The sequence below is a fragment of the Microtus ochrogaster genome, linkage group LG8 (genome assembly GCF_000317375.1).
Source record: "Microtus ochrogaster isolate Prairie Vole_2 linkage group LG8, MicOch1.0, whole genome shotgun sequence".
Lineage (NCBI taxonomy): Eukaryota > Metazoa > Chordata > Mammalia > Rodentia > Cricetidae > Microtus > Microtus ochrogaster.
The window spans coordinates 5,879,715-5,886,045 of record NC_022033.1 but is presented as its reverse complement, the minus strand read 5'-3'; the positions used below and the strand labels follow the sequence as shown (position 1 = coordinate 5,886,045).

The 6,331-nt window shown below is 50.3% G+C and overlaps 1 protein-coding gene across 1 annotated transcript in view; it reads right to left on the bottom strand.

Annotated features, from left to right (window-relative positions):
• The window catches only part of Bmp7 (bone morphogenetic protein 7), a 72,339-nt gene that overhangs the window by 23,359 nt on the left and 42,649 nt on the right, over window positions 1-6,331 (bottom strand). The gene's annotated exons all lie outside the window — the stretch shown is intronic.

The window sequence follows — 6,331 nt, the reverse complement described above, 5'->3', positions numbered from 1 at the left end:
TGGATGGATGGATGGATGGATGGGCGGGTGGGTAGAGGAATACCACCCCACCACTGCATACAATATATAAGGCATTCATAACAGCTCTTGTGGATTTTTAGTTATCAAGACTCGGTTTCCACATTTTCAGTGGTTAACTAAATACAAGAGCTCCTATGTTGTGCTGGGCACTGGGAGACAGTGCAGCTCCTCTCCAACCCGGACCCCTTCTCCGGGCCCCTGACAGTTGCCATCAGTCCTGTAGTTACCAGCTTTCCTGGGAACAGGGTATGTTTTGTGGCTCACACACACACACACACACACACACACACACACACACACACACACATCAGTATGGCACCTGTTGGTTGGGCACAGATCACTCTCCAGGCTCTGGGGTCAAAAGCACGCTGTCGCTGAGTCCTCACAACAACCCTAGGAGCTGGAGAATCCTGCCCACACCGCTGGGCAGACACTGAGACGTAAAAGGCATGTCTGGCCGTGTTTCACTCAACTCTCATAGTCTTCGGCAAATCAGACCTGTTGCTGAGTGTCCCACTAAGCCAGCAGCCAGAGCCAACACACAGCGCCAGTCTAGAAAGCGTCTCCAGTTGGTCCCAGTCCCCTCCTCCTCCTAACTACTGCTGGCCATCTCTAGTCATCGGTTCCATTCATCTCAGAGGTCCGCAGATTCTCCCTGCTGAGAGCCACAGTGCAGTCTACAGTCACCAGGTGCACACGCGCGCACGCGCACACGCACACGCACACACACACACACACACACACACACACACGCCAGGGAGCAAGCTGTGGGCAGACTTAGTTAGATCCATAGTCAGTGCCAAGGCAGGTGTGAGACACCGGCAGTCTCACGGGTCAAAGTCACCAATGTATGCTCTTAGCTGTGTCTTCTCCTTCTCATCCCTCCAGCCAACAGTCTAGGCACAGAGAACCTAGGTGGTTTATGTACATCACATACCCAGGCTTGGGAGTGGTGGCGGGCACTCCAGACATGGATGACATCACAGAGACCACAGGATGGGGGCACAGGTAGGGACACTCCCCTACATCTGATTTAGAAAACGTTGAATTACATCATTGCTTCAGCTGGAACACCGTGTCCCTTCCCATGCTCATGTTGAAAACTAATACACAATGTGACAGTATTAGGAGGTGATCAGGCAATGAAGGCACTGTCCTCGTGAAGGGACAGGCCCTTGTGAGGGGTGTAGAGGGACAGTATTTGAGCCCTTTGGACTTTCTGCAGTTCACTGTGCCAGGACAGAGTAACAAGGTGCCAACTTGAAACAGTAACATTCACAGAACACAGATCCCACCAGCGCCTTGACCACCAGCCTCCAAAACTATGACATGAATTTCTGTTCTTGTAAGTTTCCCAGTCTTGGGCAATTTGTTGCAGCAGCAGAAACAGACTAAGGTGCTACAAGTTCTGATCTTAAACCAGTAAATCAGCCACGAGGTAAGAGCCTATGTCATTCCTCAGGGCCCAAAGTCCTCCAGATCCTCAATAGTCTGTCCTCTTGGTTACTTATTACAGAGGCAAGGAAGCCCTGTTAGGGTCACACAGTGTTTCAAAGACCCTAAGTTTGACTTCAATGTCCAAGTTGAATGAAAACAATGACCGAGTCTTTAGGACACACTTACTTCTTCTACTCTGATGTCCCTTTAGAGGTGACTTTAAAATCTTGTTTGGAGGATATCTTACATGGCTTTCAAAGCCACGCATAGGGAAATCTGGCTGGCCTCATCTCCGACTTGCCTGATGGCTTCCTTGATTCTGGAGAACTCCCAGGACTGTCAGTGAAGCAGCTGGCTACCCTGACAGTCAGCGGATGGGAGCAAAAAGAAGCCACTCCAAGTCAGCTTGGGACATCTGCTCCAAGCACGAGATGAGGAACTTGGGTGGTGACGTTGCTAGGAAACCAGATGTGCAGGAAGGTGGGAGCAGATGCTGGCACAGGGAACAATGCTTGTGACCAGAGGACGGAGCAAGCCTTCACCAGATTGCCCTGCCCATGGATGCTAAGACTTCTTTCATTAAAGGCCAGGACACTGAGGCCAGATGTGTCAGGCCAGAAGTGATTCATCCCCACATCACCATGAAGGCGGCCACTCCCCACAGCCAGCGGAGTTTGCCGTTTATCTCAGGCTTGCATGCAAGAGCCACGCCTTATCTGAGGGGGCAGGAGTGGGATGAAGATGTAGAGACAGAACAGAGGCAGGACCACGGACAAGGGACAGCAGGGACACTCAACTGAGTGGGAAACTGGATTCCCGGTCCCTCTCGTAGTATTGCAAAGGAACACCTTTCATACAACAGAGAGAGCAAGCGAGTGGTGAATGGGCCTCTGGGCCATTCTTATTTACCTAGAGCACAACGGCTGCTGCCCATCCCAGGTGAGCACAGAGGTGGAGAAGGTGCAGGGGCTGGGGCCCCAAGAACAGACACACATTCATTTACCTTCCCCGCTCCTGGAGCCTGGGTGCTTTCCAAGCCGGCACTCTGAACTTCCCCTGGCCCTCCGTCATGTTAAGATGTCACTCCCAAGTTGGGCACGGTGGCACACGCCCATAATCCCAGCACTAGGGAGGCCGACGCAGGACTGCTGTGAACCTGACTTATGTAGTGAGTTCCAGGCTGTGGATATGGTTCCTATTTCACACATGTGGGCATGGGGACATGTTGTCACTGTCCCAGGGGCAAGCCTTATACATGGTCAAACTAGACGGTGGAACAGGAAATACAATTCAAGAACCTTTATCCCTAAGCCTTGTCCCCCTCTCCCAACTCCCAGGTCACATCTCAGCAGGGAGGGAGGGAGGTACAGGATCTGTTAGGTCCTGTTTGGCACCTGCTATCCACCCTGCACCTGCACTGTGTGGGACATGGGCAACACCAGACAAATGTAGTCAATTTTGATAGACTGTTCTCCAAAGATGGCCAAACATCCAGTGGATAGGAAAAAACAGGTCCAGTTGCATCAGCTGTCAGAGAAAGGCAAATTAAAAACTAGAATGGGCAAGGTAGTGGTTAAAGGTGCTTGTTGCCGAGCCTGACGACCAGAGTTCAGTTCCCAAAATCCACAAGGCAGAGAGGGGAGCCCAGGCTGTCCTCTGCAAACTAAAGAGCAAATGTGAAGGCTATAAAGAACAGGCAGATGGTTCAGTCATCAAAGTGATTGCAGTGCAAATATGAGGACCCAAGTTCAAATCCCCGGTACCTATGTACAAAACTGGGCGCTGCAGTACATGGAAGGCAGACAAGCATGAGGACCCAAGTTCAAATCCCCAGTACCTATGTACAAAACTGGGCGCTGCAGTACATGGAAGGCAGACAAGCATGAGGACCCAAGTTCAAATCCCCAGTACCTATGTACAAAGCTGGGTGTGGCAGTGCGTGGAAGGCAGACAGGAGGATCCTGGGTTTCGGTCAGTAGCCAACCTAGCTGAACTGATGGGCACCAGGTTCAGTTTGAAGTGCTATCTCAAATACTAAGGCAGTTTGCCTTCCTGGGGACGACATCTTATTCCAAACTCTGGCCGCCAAATACGTGTGCATACGCACCCAAGAGACGGGCTCGTGGGAAGATGTACGCACACACTCTCTCTGTTATTCCCACACATAAACCAAGCTAGGGGTGGGCCTTAGTGTCCCCTCCCCTCTCCATACTGTCACCCTCACACAAACCCAGCTAGGGGTGGGACTTAGTTCCTCCTCCCCTCTCCATACTGTACTTTTTTTCTGGCCAGTGCTTGAACAGATCTTGTGCACACCGTCACACCTGCTGTGCGTCATATCTGCTGCTGCCCTGTTGTGTCTAGGGGACAATGTTTCTTTGCAGTCACCCACCACCTCTGGCTCTTACACACTGCAATGGACAATCCCTGAGCCGTGTGTGTGTCTGTGTGTGACAGAGATGTACCATTTAAGGCTGAGCATCCCATTGTCTCTTATTCTCTAAACCCTGGCCACGGTGGGTCTCTGTGTTAAACACCACCTACTGCAAACAGAAGCTCCTCTGATGAGGGCTGAGTTATGCTCTATCTTTTTAGATGAATGAAGCTTGAGGGTGATGTACAATACACAGGGCAGTGCCTTGCGGAAATAACTCCCTAAAGTTTGCAGCCCTTACACAGGAAGCCTGCTTGTGTGTACTCTAGTCTAGAGGGTGGAAAGGGAGCATTCCAAATCTCAATTCTGAAAACATACATGGCTCTCAAAACCCTGACTGTCGGGGCTGGAGAGATGGCTCAGTAGTTAAGACCACTGGCTATTCTTCCAGAGGACTTGGATTCAATTCCCAGCACCCACATGGCAGCTCACAACTGTCTGTAACGCCAGTTCTAGGCAATCTGACTCCCTCACACAAAGTATACAAGGCAAAACACTGCTGCACATTAAATAAATAAATCTTGAAAAAGCAAAGCCCTGACTGTCTGGGAAACACATTCCCATGTTCTCGTGGTCTTTCCAGAAAACACGGTGTGACAGGACTAATTTTCCACTGCACGGACGTATATAATGTGGCCCTGTCTGCCAAGCTCAGGATAGGCATAGAGCAGATTTCAGGGATTGCGTTCCTGACTGTTACCACCACTAATTCCTCTTAAAGGAATAGCAAGGACTGGGGAGATGGCTTGGTTGGTAAAGTATTTACCAACACAAACATGAAGGCCTGAGTTCCATTCCCAGATTCCATGATTAAAGAGACAGACATGGTGGCACACACTTGTGATCCCAGCAAGAGGAGGCAGATGACAGGACATCCCTGAGCTCACAGCCCAGCCAATCTAGCCTAGCCTACCTGCTCAGTTCCAGGTGACAGACCCTGTCTCAAAAACAAAGTGCAGGGGCTTGAGCGATGGCTCGGTGGTTAAGAACACTTGCTGTTCTCACAGACATGGGGTTCAGTTCCCAGCACCCACATGATGTCTCACAACCACCTATAACTCCAGTTCCAGGGGATCCAGTGCCCTCTTCTTGCCTCTGTGGGTACTGCATGTATGCAGTGCAAGCAAAAACAATGCATGTAGTGCACACACCAGCATGCATGCAGTGCACACACCAGAATGCATGCAGTTCACACACCAGAATGCAGGCAAAACACAAAACACACAAAATAAAAACAAAGCTTTTAAATGTTTCAATACAAAGCAAAACAGTCTTCAGCATATTCTTCAGGACACAGACATACACTTTCACACACACACACACACACACCACATACCACACTATTCACACACTCACACACACATCACACTCACACACAGAAACAGCATCAAGACACAAAAGGTCACCTTCTCCCCTTTAGAAACCCAGGTTTTCCCAGAGTCCTGCTCTGTAAGGTGTGAACCCCAGCTGACCCTGATGCTGGCTCTGCGATGTTAATAATTAACCACCTGACTGTGGACTGCAAGCCGCTGGGTCCAGGGCCCCTCCTCCAAAGGAAACCAGTGGACAGCAGAAACCTAACCCTGGAGAAGAGGGAAGAGCACCCTACACACACACACACACACACACACACACACACACACGAATACGTGTGCAAGCACACACAAACAAGAAAACCTGTGAACATTGGGAAGTGAGAGGACACACACACACACACACACACACACACACACGCTGGAACTCACAACACACCCTCCCCTGGAAAATTCTACCGCTGTGGAAAGTGGGTATTTTAAATCTCCAGTGTGGGAGGATGGAGAGTCCTGTCTGGGACTTCTGACTACTCGGAGGCTATTTCTAGTCTGCAATCCCCAGGGGCCATCAACCACTCCCCTGGGGATGGCCACATTTCCTCACATCAAGACCACCAAAGCTTACTGAAAAAAAGAAGAAAAAAGACCCCAGGGGCCTCTGGAAAATCTGAGGGCACGCCACTGCACGTGAAGGCCTGTTTCAGAACCCAGTACCCAGCCTTGGGGGACATGCCATATTTGACCACTGTCAAGGGGTCCAGGGGTCCAGCACCCAGTGTCTTGAGGGCCCAGGAGAACCTCGGAATTCCTGCAAAACATCTTAGCTGCAGCTGAAGATGGGGAGTGCTTGTGTCATCATGCTGCTGCTGGTGGCTGGACAGGAGGAAGGATCTGGGTGACAGCCATAAAATCTTAAGTGGTGTGATTAAACATTCTCCAAGTCAGGTATGGTGGTGTAGGCCTACAGTTCCAACTGTTAGGACAATTACAGACCCAAGGCCAGCCTGGGCAATCTCAAGTCTGCCTCAAAATAAAAATATGGGAGAGGCAGATACAAAAGGAGACAGATAGGGAATTACAGAAAGAGAGGGGTGTAGCTCAGTAAGAGTGATTACTTAACAGACAC